Source organism: Pristiophorus japonicus, unplaced genomic scaffold (genome assembly GCF_044704955.1).
Source record: "Pristiophorus japonicus isolate sPriJap1 unplaced genomic scaffold, sPriJap1.hap1 HAP1_SCAFFOLD_512, whole genome shotgun sequence".
NCBI lineage: Eukaryota > Metazoa > Chordata > Chondrichthyes > Pristiophoridae > Pristiophorus > Pristiophorus japonicus.
In genome coordinates this window covers 37,055-55,428 of record NW_027254418.1, presented here as the reverse complement: position 1 = coordinate 55,428, position 18,374 = coordinate 37,055, and positions in this window count along the sequence as shown.

Genomic DNA, 18,374 nt, shown 5'->3' with positions numbered 1-18,374 from the left:
CCTCTGACCCCTTTTAAATCCGGAAGGTTGTTTGTGTCCTCCTTAGTGAATACCGAACCAAAGTACTTGTTCAATTGGTCTGCCATTTCTTTGTTCCCAGTTATGACTTCCCCTGATTCTGCCTGTAGGGGACCTTCGTTTGTCTTTACTAACCTTTTTCTCTTTACATATCTATGGAAGCTTTTGCAGTCCATTTTAATGTTCCCTGCAAGCTTCCTCTCGTACTCTATTTTCCCTGCCCTAATCAAACCATTTGTCCTCCTCTGCTGAGTTCTAAATTTCTCCCAGTCCCCTGCTATTTCTGACCAATTTTTATGCCACTTCCTTGGCTTTAATATTATCCCTGATTTCCCTTGATAGCCACGGTTGAGCCACCTTCCCTTTTTTATTTTTACGCCAGACAGGGATGTACAATTGTTGTAGTTCATCCATGCGGTCTCTAAATGTCTTCCATTGCCTATCCACTGTCAACCCCTTCAGTATCATTCGCCAATCTTTCCTAGCCAATTCACGCCTCATACCTTCAAAGTTACCCTTCTTTAATTCTGGACTATGGTCTCTGAATTAACTGTTTCATTCTCAATCCTAATGTAGAATTCCACCATATTATGGTCACTCTTCCCCAAGGGGCCTCGCACAATGAGATTGCTAATTAATCCTCTCTCATTACACAAGACCCAGTCTAAAATGGCCTTCCCCCTAGTTGGTTCCTCGACATATTGGTCTAGAAAATCATCTCTTATGCACTCCAGGAAATCCTCCTCCACTGTATTGTTTCCAGTTTGGTTAGCCCAATCGATATGCATATTAAAGTCACCCATGATAACTCCTGCACCTTTATTGCATGCACCCCTAATTTCCTGTTTGATGCCCTCCCCAACATCACTAGTACTGTTTGGAGGTCTGTACACAACTCCCACAAGCGTTTTCTGCCCTTTGGCTCCACCCATACCGATTCCACATCATCCAAGCTAATATCTTTCCTTACAATTGCATTAATTTTCTCTTTAACCAGCAACGCCACCCCGCCTCCTTTTCATTTCTGTCTATCTTTCCTAAATGTTGAATACCCCTGGATGTTGAGTTCCCAGCCTTGGTCACCATGGAGCCATGTCTCCATGATGCCAACCACATCATATCCGTTAACTGCTATCTGCACAGTTAATTTGTCCACCTTATTCCGAATACTCCTCGCATTGAGGCACAGAGCCTTTCTAAGACACTTTGACCCTTTAGAATTTTGCTATAAAGTGGCCCTTTTTGTTTTTTGCCTTGGGTTTCTCTGCCCTCCCCTTTTACTCATCACCTTTCTGTCTTTTGTTTCTGTCTCCATTTTGCTTCCCTCTGTCTCCCTGCATTGGTTCCCATCCCCCTGCCATATTAGTTTAACTCCTCCCCAACAGCATTAGCAAACACTCCCCCTAGGACATTGGTTCCGGTGCTGCCTCGGTGCAGACCATCCGGTTTGTACTGGTCCCACCACCCCCAGAACCGGTTCTAATGCCCCAGGAATTTGAATCCCTCCCTGCTGCACCACTGCTCAAGCCACGTATTCATCTGAACTATCCTGTGATTCCTACTCTGACTAGCACGTGGCACTGGTAGCAATCCTGAGATTACTACTTTTGAGGTCCTACTTTTTAATTTAGCTCCTAGCTCCTTAAATTCGTCTCTTAGGACCTCATCACGTTTTTTACCTATATCGTTGGTACCAATGTGCACCACGACAACTGGCTGTTCACCCTCCTTTTTCAGAATGTCCTGCACCCGCTTCGAGACATCCTTGACCCTTGCACCAGGGAGGCAACATACCCTCCTGGAGTCTCGGTTGCGGCCACAGAAACGCCTATCTATTCCCCTTACAATTGAATCCCCTATCACTATCACTCTCCCACTCTTTTTCCTGCCCTCCTGTGCAGCAGAGCCATCCACAATGCCTTGAACTTGGCTGCTGCTGTCCTCCCCTGATGAGTCATCCCCCCCAACAGTACTCAAAGTGGTGTATCTGTTTTGCAGGGGGATGACCGCAGGTGACCCCTGCACTACCTTCCTTGCACTGCTCTTCCTGTTGGTCTTCCATTCCCTATCTGGCTGTGGACACTTTACCTGCGGTAAGACCAACTCGCTACACATGCTAATCATGTCATTCTGAAACTAGGATATTAAATCTAAACAAAGTAAACTCTAGGTATGAGGGTGCGGGAGTCCTCCCTTTATTTATTGGGGACTTGGCCTGGAGGGTGTTGCATGGAACAGTTCCATACAATAAGTTTTAAGGTCGGTTCACGGACTCCCAGGCCACCTGCAATTTCTGCGGTCTGGAGGACTTCATGTTCCACATCTATGTTGTATGTGTGAGGTTGCAGCTCCTTTTCCAATATTTGAAGGGGCTGCTCCTCAAGTTCTGGCTGCACTTCAGTCCCACACTCCTGATCTTTGGGCACTGTGTGGAGGGGAGCGGGAAGGTCCGAAGGACTCCTCGAAGGATTGCTCCTGGGCATGGCCAATGTGGCCATCAACTGGTCCAGGCAGTGGGCAGTCGAGGGGGTCGTTCAGCCCGACTGCCTGCCTCTCTTCTGTGGTTACATCTGAGCCAGGGTGTCCCTGGAGATGGAGCACGCGGTGTCCACCGGGACACTCGCGGCCTTCTGCGAGAGGTGGGTGCCGGAGGGACTGGAGTGCATCATCACCCCCAGTAACCAAATTTTACTTTGAACTACGTAATGTCTAAAGTTTCATTTGTTTAAGTTTGTCAGTTTAATCAGGGGGCACTTGTATTGATGTTACTACAAAAATAGTTGTAGGTATAAGGGAAGAGTTGGTTCAGGTAGTTTGGGAAACTATATTGAAAGGTATGACAGCAGAAAAGGAATGGCTAGCATTTAAAGGATGAATACATAATTTACAACAAACATGCATTTCTTTAAGGCAGGCACAAAACCCCCCTCATGAATAGTGGTCCAACTGTGGCCAAGAAAAGAAATTAAAGATAGTATTAGATGAAAGTAAGATGCTTATAATGTTGTCAAAAAGAGCAGTAAGCCTGGGAAGATTTTAGAATTCAGCAAAGGTGGACCATGAAATTCATAAAGAAACGGAAACTAGAATATGAGAGTAACCTATCGAGAGACAAAATAACAGACTGCACAAGGTTCTATAGGTATGTAAAAAAAGGAAAAGATTAGCAAAAGTAAATATGGGTCCCCTACAGGATGAGACAGGAGAAATTATAATGGGGAACAAGGAAATGGCAGAGAAATTAAACACATACTTTGTGTCTGTCTTCACGGAAGAAGGCGCAAAAAAATTGCCAGCACTACTGGAGAACCCAGGATCCAGTGAGAATGGGGAACTAAAAGAAATTAGTATTAATCAAAAAATGGTACTGGAGAAATTAATGGGACTGAAAGCCAATAGATCTAATGGCCTACATCCTAGAGTATTGAATTGGTAGCTATAGAAATAGTGGATGCATTGGTTAACATCTTCCAAAATGCCATAGATTCTAGAACAGTTCCCATGGTTTGGAAGGTAGCAAATGTAACTGGGCTATTTAAGAACAGAGGGAGAGAGAAAACTGAGAACTACAGACCAGTTAGCCTGACATCAGTAATAGGGAAAATGCTAGATCCTATTATTAAGGATGTGGTAACAGGCACTTGGAGAATAATAATATGATTGGGCAGAATTAACACGGCTTTATGAAAGGGAAATTATGTTTGACAAATCTGTTAAGGGTTTTTTGAGGTTGTAATTAGCAGAACAGATAAGGAGGAACCAGTGGATAGGGTGTATTTGGATTTTCAGAAGGCATTCGATAAGGTGCCACAAGAGGTTATTAAACAAAATTAGGGCTCAAGGAATTGGGGGTAATACTCGCATGCATTGAGGATTAGTTAGCAGACAGAAAATAATTAGGAATAAATGGTTCATTTTCAGGTTGGCAGGCTGCAACTGGTGGGATACCACAAGGATTGGTGCTTGGGTCTCATTAATTCACAATATATATCAATGATTTTGATGAGAGGATCAAATGTTATACAGTTGGAAGTCTCTGGTCCGGCAGCCTTGGGACCTGGCCGGTGCTGGAGAATTTTCCAGACCTCGGGAGGTCAGCTGCTGACAGCAACCTGGACGTGTTCTGTGCATGCATGGGGAGAGAAGCGGTGGTGTGGGGAGAGAAGAGGAGCGGGGAGAGAAGCGGCGGGGAGGAGAGCGGTGGCGGCAGAGTGGAGAGCTGTGGGGGGGGCAGGTGGGGGGAGAGAGCGGGAGGAGAGCGGTGGGGGGGGTGCGACGGAAGAGCCATGGCAGTGGGAAACACGGTGATGGGGGAGTGTGGTGAGGCGGGGGAAAACGGTGGCAGTGGGGGGGTAGGTGTAGAGCCGGGTGGGGGACGGAGAGTGGTGGTGGCAGCGGGGGGGAGGGGGGGGAAGAGGTGGAGAACGGGGTAGAGGGCGGAGTGCAGTGGTGCAGTGGGTGGGGTGCTGGAGAGAGACAGCCTGGGGTGAGGCCTAGCTTTAGTGCCCCAGTCAGCCGCCTGCCCTTCCCTTTCCATTCCTTGCCTGACCTGCTTACCTCAATGATCAGCATCATTATAGGCAATCCCTCGAATCGAGGATGAATTGCTTCCACGCCAAAAAGAGATGAAGTCACAGGTGTTTCAATGAAGGACCTAATATTCCAGATCCCAGACCACATCTTGAAGGGTGAGAGATGCCTGTGCGTGGATTATTTTTAACGTGTGGTGGCCGTTGCACACCAGCCACCACACAGGCTTCACAGAGCTAGGTCTTGATCCAGTGGCAAGGATTAAGCAAGACAACTGGAGACCAGCTCTGCTGCAAGGACCTAATGTGCACACATACCGCTGTGTGGATGGACCCACGCTGCGCCTGGGCCCTCACCTCTTCTGGGCCTGTACTCACGTCTCTCCTGGGTCCCGATCTTGTCTCTCTACGAAATCTCGCCGCTCCTTTGCCCGACTTCACCGTTCCAGCTAGCCTTGACCACACTGCAATCAGCGACAAGGATTTGGGTGACGTCAAATCCAATCGCCCTTTTCACAGCTTCAATGAACAGCACAGGACACCACCCACGCCAGGACTGTTGTTAGTCAAGGAATGTTTCCAGAGTAAAGAGACCCGGACTGGAGAGATACAACCTGTATATCCACGTTTGCTAATGATACAAAGCTAGGTGAAATGCAATTTGTGAGGTGGGTACAAAGAGGCTTCAAGGGGATATAGACAGGCTCAGTTAGTTGGTAAGAATATGACAAATGGAATATAGTGGAGAAATGTGAAGATATCCACATTGGTAGGAAAAATTGAAAAGCAGAGTATTTTTAAATGCTGAGAGAAGTTGGTGTTCAGAGTCATGGGTGTCTTTGCACAAGAATCACTGAAAGTTAACAAACAATCAATTAAGAGAGCAAATTGTATGTTTGCATAAGAACATAAGAAATAGGAGCAGGAGAAGGCCATATGGCCCCTCGAGCCTGCTCCACCATTTAATACGATCATGGACTAAGGTCCACTTCCCTGCCCGCTGCCCACAACCCCTTATACCCTTATCGGTTAAGAAATTGTGTATCTCTGTCTTAAATTTATTCAATGACCCAGCTTCCACAGCTCTCTGAGGCAGTGAATTGCACAAATTTACAACCCTCTGAGAGAAGACATTCCTGCTCATCTAAGTTTTTAATGGGCGGCCCCTTATTCTAAGATTATGCCCCCTAGTTCTTGTCTTCCCTATCAGTGGAAACATCCTCTCTGCATCCACCTAGTCAAGCCCCCTCATAATCTTATACGTTTCAATAAGATCACCTCTCATTCTTCTGAATTCCAATAAGTAGAGGCCCAACCTACTCAACCTTTCCTCATAAGTCAACCCCTCATCTCCAGAATCAACCGAGTGAACCTTCTCTGAACTGCCTCCAAAGCATGTATATCCTTTCTTAAATATGGAAACCAAAACAGTATTCCAGGTGTGGCCTCATCAATACCCGGTACAACTGTAGCAAGACTTCCCTGCTTTTATACTCCATCCCCTTTGCAATAAAGGCCAAGATTCCATTGGCCTTCCTAATTACTTGCTGTACCTGCATACTAACCTTTTGTTTTTCAAGCACCAGGATCCCTACGTCCCGCTGTACTGCAGTACTTTGCAATTTTTCTCCATTTAAATAATAACTTGCTCTTCGATTTTTTTCTTCAAAGTGTATAACCTCACACTTTCTAACATTGTACACTATCTGCCAAATTTTTGCCCACTCACTTAGCCTGTCAATGTCCTTTTGCAGATTTTTTGTGTCCTCTTCACACATTGCTTTTCCTCCCATCTTTGTATCATCAGCAAACTTGGCTACGTTACACTGGGTCCCTTCATCCAAATCGTTAATATAGATTGTAAATAGTTGGGGTCGCAGCACTGATCCCTGTGGCATCCCACTAGTTACTGATTGCCAACACGAGAATGAACCATTTATCCCAAATCTCTGTTTTCTGTTAGTTAGCCAATCCTCTATCCATGCTAATTGTTGTGTATGGAGAAAGACTCAGACTGAATACTGTGAGCTCAAATTAACGTGTGACCTTAGTCTTTTATTGCAGGTCTCCAGAGTGCCTCTCCAACCTGTGAAGCCTTCTTAAATACCTGTGCTCCCAAGGGATTATGGAATCCCTTGGGACTCCGGGGAATGAGCCCTCTGGTGGCTGTACAGAGTAAATACAAGTCCACATATATAACAACATTCCCCTCCCCCACCTCCCCCCCCCCACCCCCAAAGTCAATAGTGTAACTATTTACAATGTGAGTCGATCTGGGGCCTTTCTTGCCCTGGTTGATCATCTCGGTGTGAAAGCTGGTGTTGTTGAATCATTTGTTGGGCTCTCGCTGGGCTGCTGTGGATGATGGGTTCTGCTTCGTGGTCAACCATGGTGTCGGTTGCCAGTGGCATGTGTGTTGGGGGATCAAAAAAGGTAGGGTCCAAGGTGGGTTGCTCAGGGTAGTCCGTGAATCTGAGTTTGATTTGGTCCAAGTGTTTCTGGTGAATGAGTCCATTTGAAAGTTTGACCCGAAACACCCTGCTCCCCTCTTTGGCCACGACAGTGCCGGGAAGCCACTTGTGACCTTGTCCATAATTTAAAATAAATACAGGATCATTGATTTCAATCTCGCATGACACATTTGTGCTATCATGGTATGCACTTTGTTGAAGCTGCCTGCTCTCTACCTGTTCATGTAGATCGGGGTCAACTAAAGAGAGCCTTGTCTTTGAGTGCTCTTTTCATGAGCAGTTCAGCAGGTGGGATCCCAGTGAGTGAGTGGGGTCTCATGCGGTAGCTAAGCAGGACTCGGGATAGGCGAGTCTTTAGTGAGCCTTCAGTTACCCTCTTCAAGCCTTGCTTGATGGTTTGAACTGCTCTCTCTGCCTGACCATTGGACGCTGGTTTAAACGGGGCAGATGTGACATGTTTGATCCCGTTACGGGTCATGAATTCTTTGAACTCAGCACTAGTAAAACATGGCCCGTTGTCGCTCACCAGGACACCGGGTAAGCCATGTGTGGCAAACATGGCCTGCAGACTTTCAGTAGTGGCAGCGGACGTGCTAGCCGACATTATCTCACATTCAAACCACTTGGAGTATGCGTCTACAACCACAAGGAACATTTTACCCAAGAGCGGGCCTGCATAGTCGATGTGTGCCCTAGACCACGGTTTGGAGGGCCAAGATCATAAACTTAGCGGCGCCTCCCTGGGTACATTCCTTAACCATGAACATGTATTACACCTGTGAACGCAGGACTCTAAGTCTGCATCGATGCCGGGCCAACACACATGCGACCTGGCTATCGCTTTCATCATTATGATGCCTGGGTGGGTACTGTGGAGGTCATTGATGAAGGTGTCTCTGCCCTTCTTGGGGAGCACTACTCGATTGCCCCACAGAAGGCAGTCTGCCTGTATAGACATTTCATCTTTGTGCCGTTGGAATGGCTTTATCTCTTCCTGCATTTCCACAGGAGCTGGACCAGCCCCCGTGAAGCACACAGCTTTTGACTAGAGATAATAAGGGGTCCTGGCTTGTCCAGGTTTTAATCTGCCAGGCAGTGACAGGTGATTACTCACTCTCAAATGCTTCCATAGCCATGGCTAAATCTGTGGGCTGTGCCATTTCCACCCCTGTCGTGGGCAATGGCAGCCTACTGAGAGCATCGGCACAGTTTTCTCTGCCTGGCCTGTGGTGGATGGCATAGTTGTATGCAGACAAACATGAGCGCCCATCTCTGGATGTGGGCTGATGCTTTGGTATTTATCCCTTTACTCTCAGAAAACAGGGATATAAGTGGCTTATGGTCAGTTGCCAATACGAATTTTAGCCCAAATGGGTACTGATGCATTTTCTTTATCCCATAAACACACGCTAACGCTTCTTTTTCAATCATGCTGTAGGCTCTTTCAGTCTTAGACAGACTCCTGGATGCAGTTTCCCAAAATCATTAGCTTGTTGCAATACACATCCGACGCCATATGACGACGCATCACATGCTAGTACCAAATGCTTACATGGATCATACAACACAAGCAATTTGTTTGAGCATAACAATTTTCTCGCTTTCACAAAGGCATTTTCTTGGCTTTTGCCCCAAACCCATTCACCCCGTTTTCATAGTAAGACATGTAGTGGTTCTAGCAGGGTGCTGAGACCTGGTAAGAAGTTACCAAAGTAGTCCAAGAGTCCCAGAAATGACCACAGCTCCGTCACGTTCTGTGGCCTCGGTACGTTCTCGATTGCCTCTGTCTTCACGTTGGTGGGCCTGATGCCATCCGCCACAATCCTCCTTCCCAGGAACTCCACTTCAGATGCAAGGAAAATGCATTCGAGCATTTTAACCTGAGTCCCACGTGATTGAATCGACTAATAACCTCCTCCAGGTTCTACAGATGCTCAACTGTGTTCCAACCTGTGACCAAGATGTCGTCCTGGAAGAGCACGGTGTGCGGGACCAACTTCAGTAAACGTTCCATGTTTACCTGGAATATCGCTGCTGCTGATTGGATTCCAAACGGGCACCTGGTATAATCAATAAGACCTTTGTGCATGTCAATGCAGGTGAGGGCCTTCGATGATTCCTCTAGTTCCTGTGTCATGTTGGCTGAAGTCAGATCTTGCTTCGTGAACGTCTTTCCTCCCGCCAGCATTGCAAAGAGGTCATCGGCTTTTGGTAATGGGGATTGGTCCTGCAGGAAGAAATGATTGATAGTTACTTTGTAATCGCCACAGATTCTGACGGTGCCGTCTCCCTTGAGGACTGGGACAATAGGATTGGCCCACTCGCTGAACTCGATCGGTGAAATGATGCCCTCTCGTTGCAGCCGGTCTAGCATGATCTCTACCCTTTCTCTCATCATGTACGGTACTGCTCTCGCCTTGTGATGGATGGGTCATGCCCTCGGAATTAGGTGAATCTGCACTTTTGCTGCTTGGAATTTCCCAATGCCTGGTTCAAACAGTGAAGGAAATTTGTTTAAGACCTGGGCACACAAAGTGTCATCAGCGGGCGATAGCACTTGGAAGTCATTCCAGTTCCAGCGTATCTTTACCAGCCAGTTCCGGCCGAGCAGCGTGGGACCATCGCCCGGTACCACCCAGAGTGGTAGCTTGTGCACCGCTCCATCATAGGAGACCTTTATGGTTGCACTGCCGATTACAGGAATCAGTTCCTTTGTGTAAGTTCTTAGTTTCGAATTGGAGTTAAGACTGGCCTTGAGGTCTTGTTGCACCACAACCTTTCGAAAGTCCATTTAGTTCAACATTCAGCATTATCGGGGGACAATTCATGGTGAATGTGTGTACCCCAGGTACCTCTGCCTCCTCTATCTGAGACTCTGTTTAGACATGATCCTCCTCTGCAACATGGTGGTTTTCAGGTTTACCAGGTTTAGCAGCTCGCCTGCACAGTCGTTGGAGGTGTCCCATTGTTCCACAGCCCTTGTAAACATATCCTTTGAATCGGCATGAATGGAAACTAAGATCACCCCTGCAGCGCAAACAAGGTGTTAATGGTCTTGCATTCATCACCCTTGATGGTGGACTCTGAGACATCTGCGGACGTGTAGCTACAGGTACGTGTGACCTGCTCTGTATTTTATGATTCGAAAACAACATCACTTTGTTCACAGTACTTGTAGCAGCAGTTGTGTGCTAAGAGATTTGCTTAGTATTGTCACTGGTGGCAATGAATGCCTGGGCTATCGCTATGCCTTACTCAAGACTGGGGTCTCTACAGTCAAAAGTTTGTGAAGTATGGTTTCCTGGCCACTGCCAAGTATGAAAATGTCTCTGAGCATGCGCTCCAAATGTTCTTCAAATTCGCAAAGTTCTTCAATGCATCTTAGTTCGGTGATATAACTCGCCACTTCCTGGCCTTCAGAACTTTTGTAGGTGTAGAACCAGCACCTCGCCATCAGAATGCTTTCCTTCAGGTTCAAATGCTCTCGGACCAATGTGCACAAATCGTCGTATGATTTCTGCATGGGTTTCGCTGGAGTGAGCAGATTCTTCATGAGGCCATACGTTGGTGACCCACAGACGGTGAGGAGGATCTCCCTTCATTTGGCAATGCTCTCTTCCCCATCTAGCTCATTGGCCATGAAGTATTGGTAGAGTCGCTCCACAAAAGTTTCCCAATCATCTCCCTCCGAAAATTTCTCCAGGATGCCTACTGTTCTCTGCATCTTTGGGTTCGCTGTCTGTATCTCGTCGCCAGTTGTTGTATATGGAGAAAGAGTTAGACTGAATACTGTGAGCTCAAAGTAACGTGTGACCTTAATCTTTTATTGCAGGTCTCCAGAGTGCCTCTCCAAACTGTGAAGCCTTCTTAAATACCTGTGTTCCCGAGGGATTATGGGATCTCTTGGGACTCTGTGGAATGAGCCCTCTAGTGGCTGTACAGAGTAAATACAACTCCACATATATAATACTAATATATTACACCGAACCCCGTGAACTTTTATCTTGTGCAGTAACCTTTTATGTGGCACCTTGTCAAATGCCTTCTGGAAGTCCAAATACACCACATCCACTGGTTCCCTTTATCCACTCTGTTTGTTACATCCTCAAAGAATTCCTGCAATTTGTCAAACATGACTTCCCCTTCATAAATCCATGCTGACTCTGCCTGACCGAATTATGCTTTTCCAAATGTCCTGCTACTGCTTCTTTAATAATGGACTCCAACATTTTCCCAACCACAGATGTGAGGCTAACTGGTCTATAGTTTCCTGATTTTTGTCTGCCTCCTTTTTTAAATAGGGGCTTTACATTTGCAGTTTTCCAATCTGCTGGGACCTCCCCAGAATCCAGGGAATTTTGGCCTTTATTACAAGATGATTTAAATATAAGAGTAAAGGTTTCTTACTGCAATTATATACAGTACAGTAGATACCTCAAATCACTGTTGATATGCCACCAACAATGTCTCTGCAAGATCCTGCAAATCTCCTGGGAGGATAGACGCACCAATGTCAGTGCTGGAATACTGCATGCAGTTTTGGTTTCCATACTTACGAAAGGATATATTTGCTTTGGAGGCAGTTCAGAGAAGGTTCACTAGGTTGATTCTGGGGATGAGGGGGTTGACTTGTGAGGAAAGTTGAGTAGGTTGGGCCTCTACTCATTGAAATTCAGAAGATTGAGATGTGATCTTATCGAAATGTATAAGATTATGAGGGGGCTGGACAGGATGGATGCAGAGAGGATGTTTCCACTGAAGTGGCGCGATCTTAGAATAAGGGGCTGCCCATTTAAAACAGAGATGAGGAGAAATTTCTTCTCTCACAGGATTATAAATCTGTGGAATTCGCTGCCTCAGAGAGCTGTGGAAGCTGGGATATTGAATAAATTTAAGACAGAAATAGACAGTTTCTTAAACGATAAGGGGATAAGGGGTTATGGGGAGCGGGTGGGGAAGGGAGCTGAATCCATGATCAGATCAGCCATGATCTTATTGAATGGCGGAGCAGGCTCGAGGGGCCGTATGGCTTACTCCTGTTCCTATTTCTTATGTTATTATGTTCCTGATCAGGCCAACATCACCAGCATCGAAGCACTGACCACACTCGACCAGCTCCATTGGTGGGCCACATTGTCTGCATGCTGCACACGAGACTCCCAAAGCAAGTGCTCAACTCGGAACTCCTACACAGCAAGAGAGCCCCACGTGTGCAGAGGTAATGTTTCAAGGGCATCCTCAAAGCCACCTTGATAAAGTGACTGAGATGAGGAGAAGTTTCTTCACTCAGAGGTTGGTGAATCTTTGGAATTCTCTCTCCCAGAGGACTGTGGGATTTCAGTCGTTGTGTATGTTCAACAGACATCGATATATTTTTCGCTATTAAAGGAACCAAGGGATATGGGGATAGTGCAGGAAAGTGGAGTTGAAGTTGAAGATCAGCCAAATGACCTACTCCTGTTCCTATTTCTTATCTTATGGTGACAGTAAGTAACAGAATAGCAAAGGTAAACTGCAGGTGTGCAGGTACAACCCAAGGGTCAGTCCATCCAGTGACCAGAGCACACAGCTGGACATCACGAATTATCCAGTCCTCCATTGACATCAGCATCATGTTGGCTCAATTGCTAAAAATGGTTTCTCATTGGTTATCTGCAAAAAAATGGAAAACAAAAGCTATAGCTGGTTATGAAATAGTCTTGGACTGGTTCTATGGTGAGCTGCAGTTCTCCACCTCCATTACATGAAGAGAGCATGACGTAATCTAACCGAGCACTTTGAGTTTCATTGATGCCACGATAGAAACAGTCTGTAATTTAGAGAGCCGAAATGTGGAAGGAGAAAGATCTTGCTATTTTCTATTTCTCTGTGTGTCTTCCATCTCTCCTGTCACCTCTCCTCAACCCATCTGCCCCCTTCTCCCTCTCTATCTGTTTCTCTCTTCCTTTGTTTTTTGTTCCTTTTTCTGATCAGCCAGCTCTCTCAATGACAGTCATCCATTTTCTATCCTTCTGTCCCTTTCTCTCTATGGTCTCCCCCTGGCGTGTGGCCCCGCCTTCTCAAACGCAGCCATACCAGGCCACAGTCCCTCAAAAAGGCAAAGTCAGGGCGGTGAGGGATCTTCTTATTCGTTAATGGAATACGGACATCGCTGGCAAGGCCGGCATTTATTGGCCATCCCTAATTGCGGTGAACCACCTTCTTGAACAACTGCAGTCCGTTTAGTGAATATATTCCCGCAGTGCTGTTAGATAGGGAGAGACAGGATTTTGAACCAGCGACGATGAAGGAACGGCGATATATTTCGCAGTCAGGATGTTGTGTAACTTGGAGATGATGTTGTTCCCATGCGCCTGCTGCCCTTGTCCTTCTAGGTGCTGGAAGCGAGTTTCTGCATCTTGTAGACAGTACATGCTGCAGCCACGGTGCACTGGTGGAATGTTACCGAATAGACAAAAACAAGTCTGTTAAAACATATAAACAGCAATCACCAACAATCCCAGTTTGTAATGGTTCACATTAAGGACACGCATGATATAATAACAAGGTATTGTTGTGTGTATTGTAACACATTGTAATGCCAGAGACCCGGAGAGTTTGGAGGCAACTTGATGAATGATCTGAGAATTGTGTTATGGGCAGGAGGTTAAGAGTGACCAATGGCTGTACTCCCGGAAGTGCAAGTATGTCCCGCTCATCCAGCTGTGTGGGGCAGAGGAAACAGACAGAAGGGCGGATATAAAATGACAGACTTTCCAATCTGGTGTCCATTCCATTATAACCACGTACCGCGACCTCTGCTGCAGACCCGGGGATCACAGGATGGGGAAAATAACAACCATCGCAAAGAAATGAAGGGACACCTGATCAGTGAACTCCTGCTAAACTAGGGGAGTGAGTAAGAGCTGGAACTCCAAATAGAGAAATACCACCGATTATAAAGTGTTCGATTCCAGAACGTACTGTTCACCGAGTTAAATCTGTGGGGCTACAGGCACAGGAGTACTGTGAGTAAGGCCTTGATGGTTATGACTGCTCCCGTGAGACGCCGCAGTGGATCCCAGCAGAGGATCCGGCTGTAGATCCCCACAGACCATGCAAGGTACTGAAGGATTCCATCACGGCTCTTTAAAAAGAGGAAACATCCCCGATAAACCATTGTACACAAAGGGATAGTCCCAGAGATTCAGAACACATGGGAACAGCTCTTGGAGCCTGTCCACAGCTGAATAGGACCTTGAGGTCCGGTGTCAATTGGTGGAAATTCAGCGCCAGGATCAATTGCTCTGAGACTCTCCTCCCCGAATGCACTGATCTCCGGCCACTCTGAGCAAAGCCGAGCCTCTCCCCGCCACGGCCAGTGATTCCGGCAGGGGATAGTTTGTAAAGTTAGCTCATACCTCACCTGGGAGTGCGTGATCGTCACATGTACAGGGATTTATGTCCCGTATTCATCCCATGCTGTCCATTGTGTGCTTCATTGGATGGTGTCAGAGGAGCTGCAGGCTGCTTTGACCACATGCTGTATCTGAGTTCGTTCTGCTTGATGAACGACTGCACAGTGAGATTTACTCTGCATCTGAAACGTGCTGTTTCTGACCTTGGAGTGTTTGATGGGAGAGTGTAGAGGGAACTTTACTCTGCATCTGAAACGTGCTGTTTCTGACCTGGGAGTGTTTTATGGGGCAGTGTAGAGGCAGCTTTACGCTGTATGTAGCCTGTGCTGCACCTGCCCTGGCAGTGTTTGACAGGAGTTTGTAGAGGGACTTTTACCTGACCTGGGAGTTTTGATGCGTAGTTAAAATGGGCTTTACACTGTATGTAAGCCAACCTGTACGTGACATGGGAGTGTTTGATGGGACAGGTGCAGAGCAGTGGTGGGCAAAATACGGCCCGTGGGCCATACCCGCCAAGTCATTCTATCAGGTCCGCTGGGTGGGACAGAAATAGAACGCGAGCCGGTGCTCGAGCTGTACATTCATCTATTCACTTTCACTTCGCATGGGTCAGAGACAGACCCGAACTGCAGCCAAGGAAAAACCATAGTAATACTTCATTCAAAATAACAATTCGCAAAATCGATTCGCCCCGGCCCGATTAAAATGTTCCGTTTCGTGAGCCTGGGCGTCATGGCGGACGTATCTACCCAGAATGCACTGCGTACTAGAATATGCTCTATCCAATTTAGAGTGGGGTCATGGCTGTTCATCTCCACAGATCTTTTACTGAAGAAAGTGACCGGCGCTGCATCTTTCCTTTCCCGGTATCTATAGTATGACGGCAGGGGAGTTCTCATCTGGCACCAATTGGGACGGCATTCGTAATCCTTGCAGAGGGACATGAGGATGACTGAGGTGGGAAATTGTTGCTGACACAGGCTCTAAAGAGGGTGCAGTTCTGTTTCACAGCACTGATTCACAGCGGTTGCGACAGTCTTGGATCTGGCCTGGAGACGACGAAGGTTGAACAGGTTCCCACTGGTTCTGTAGTTTAGCTCCACTCCAGCGGGGAGCTTGTTGAATGTGAGGTGGAGCATTGCAGCGGAAGATCGAGAAGAGGCTTGGCGTGATGACGCAGCCCTGCTTGACCCCGGTCCGGACGTGGATTGAGTCTGTGATGGATCCGTTGGTCAGGATCATGTCATCGTGGAGCAGCAAGAGGATGGTGCTAAACTTTTGGGGGGGCAGCCGAAACGGAGGAGGACGCTCCATAGACCCCGTGGTTGACAGTGTCAAAGGCATTTGTAAGGTCAAAGAAGGCCACGTGCTCTTCCCTGCATTTATCTCACAGCTTTCATTGCCAGCATCGAAGCACTGACCACACTCGACCAGTTCCGATGGGCCAGCCACATTGTTCACATGCCTGACACAAGACTCCCAAAGCAAGCGCTCTACTCGGAACTCTTACACGGCAAGCAAGCCCAAGGTGGGCAGAGGAAACATTTCAAGGACACCCTCAAAGCCTCCTTGATAAAATGAAACATCCATACCTACACCTGGGAGTCCCTGGCCAAAGACCACCCTAAGTGGAGAAAGTGCATCCGGGAGGGCGCTGAGCACCTCGAGTCTCATCGCCGAAAGCATGCAGAAACCAAGCACAGGGCAGCGGAAGGAGCGTGCGGCCAACCAGACTCCCCACCCACCCTTTGCTTCAACGACCATCTGTCTCAGCTGTGACAGAGACTGTAATTCCCATATTGGACTGTTCAGTCACCTAAGAACTCACGTTTAGAGTGGAAACAAGACTTCCTCGATTTCGAGGGACTGCCTATGATGATGATGATGATTTACAGAGACCAGAAGCTACCACAACATTTTCAACTTACCCCCTCCAAGTCTATTACATCCTTCCTGAGATTTTGCTGTCCAGAACTCAGTGCTCTATATAGAAACATAGAAACAGAGAAAATAGGTGCAGGAGTTGGCCATTCGCCCCTTCGGGCCTGCACCACCATTCAATAAGATCATGGCTGATCATTCACCTCAGTACCCCTTTCCAGCTTTCTCTCCATACCTCATCCCTTTAGCTTTAAGGGCCATATCGAACTCCCTCTTGAATATATCCAATGAACTGGCATCAACAACTCTCTGCAGTAGGGAATTCCACAGGTTAACAACTCTCTGAGTGAAAAAGTTTGCCTCATCTCAGTCCTAAATGGCTACCCCTTATCCTTAGATTATATCCAGTGGTTCTGGACTTCTCCCTCAAACATCGGGAAAATTTTTCCTGCATCTAACCTGTCCAGTCCCATCAGAATTTTATGTTTCTATGAGATCCGCTCTCATCCTTCTAAACTCCAGTGAATACAGGCCCAGTCGATCCAGTCTCTCCTCATATGTCCTGCCATCCTGTGAATCAGTCTGGTGAACCTTCGCTGCACTCCCTCAATAGCAAGAATGTCCTTCCTCAGATTAGGAGACCAAAACTGAACACAATATTCCAAATGAGGCCTCACTAACGCCCTGTACAACTGCAGTAAGACCCCCCTGCTCCTATACTCAAATCCCCTAGCTATGAAGGCCAACATACCATTTGCCTTCTTCAGCACCTGCTGCAGCTGCCTGCCAACTTACAATGACTGATGTGCCATGACACCCAGGTTTCATTGCACCTCCCCTTTTCCTAATTTTTCACCATTCAGATAATATTCTGCCTTCGTGATTTTGCCACCAAAGTGGATAACCTCACATTTGTCCACATTATACTGCATCTGCCACGCGTTTGCACACTCACCTAACCTGTCCAAGTCACTCTGCATCCTTTTAGCATCCTCCTCACAGCTCACACCGCCACCCAGCTTAGTATCATCTGCAAACTTGGAGATATTACACACAATTCCCTCATCCAAATCATTAATGTATATTGTAAAGAGCTGGGGTCCCAGCACTGAGCCCTGCGGCATTCCACTAGTCATTGCCTACCATTCTGAAAAGGATTCATTTATTCCGACTCTCTGCTTCATGTCTGCCGACCAGTTCTCTATCCATATCAGTACACTACCCCCAATACCATGTGCTTTAATTTTGCACATCAATCTCTTGTGTGGGACCTTGTCAAAGGCCTTTTGAAAGTCCAAATGCACTACATCAACTGGTTCTCCCTTGTCCACTCTACCAGTTGCATCCTCAAAGAATTCTAGAAGATTTGTCAAGCAGGATTTCCTTTTCATAAATCCATGCTTACTTGGACCGATCCTATCACTGCTTTCTATGTGCTGCTATTTCATTTTTAATAGTTGATTTCAACATTTTCCCCACTACCGATGTCAGGCTAACCGGTCTATAATTACCCGTTTTCTCTCTCCCTCCTTTTTTAAAAAGTGGTGTTACATTAGCTACTCTCCAGTCCATAGGAACTGACCCAGAGTCGATAGACTGTTGGAAAATGATCACCAATGCTATTTCTGGGGCTACTTCTTTAAGTACTCTGGGATGCAGACCTTCAGGCCCCAGGGATTTATTGGCCTTCAATCCCATCAATTTCCCTAACACAATTTCCTGCCTAATAAGGATTTCCTTCAGTTCGGTCCCCTAGTACTTCCGGAAGGTTATTTGTGTCTTCCTTCGTGAAGATAGAACCAAAGTATTTGTTTAACTGGTCCTCCATTTCTTTGTTCCCCATTATAAATTCACCTGAATCTGACTGCAAGGGACCTACATTTGCTTTCACTAATCTTTTTCTCTTCACATATCTATAAAAACGTTTTCAGTCAGTTTTTATATTCACAGCAAGCTTCCTCTCATAGTCTATTTTCCCTCTCCTAATTAAACCATTTGTCCTCCTCTGCTGTATTATAAAATTCTCCCAGTCCTCAGGTTTGCTGCTTTTTCTTGCCAATTTATATGCAACTTCCTTG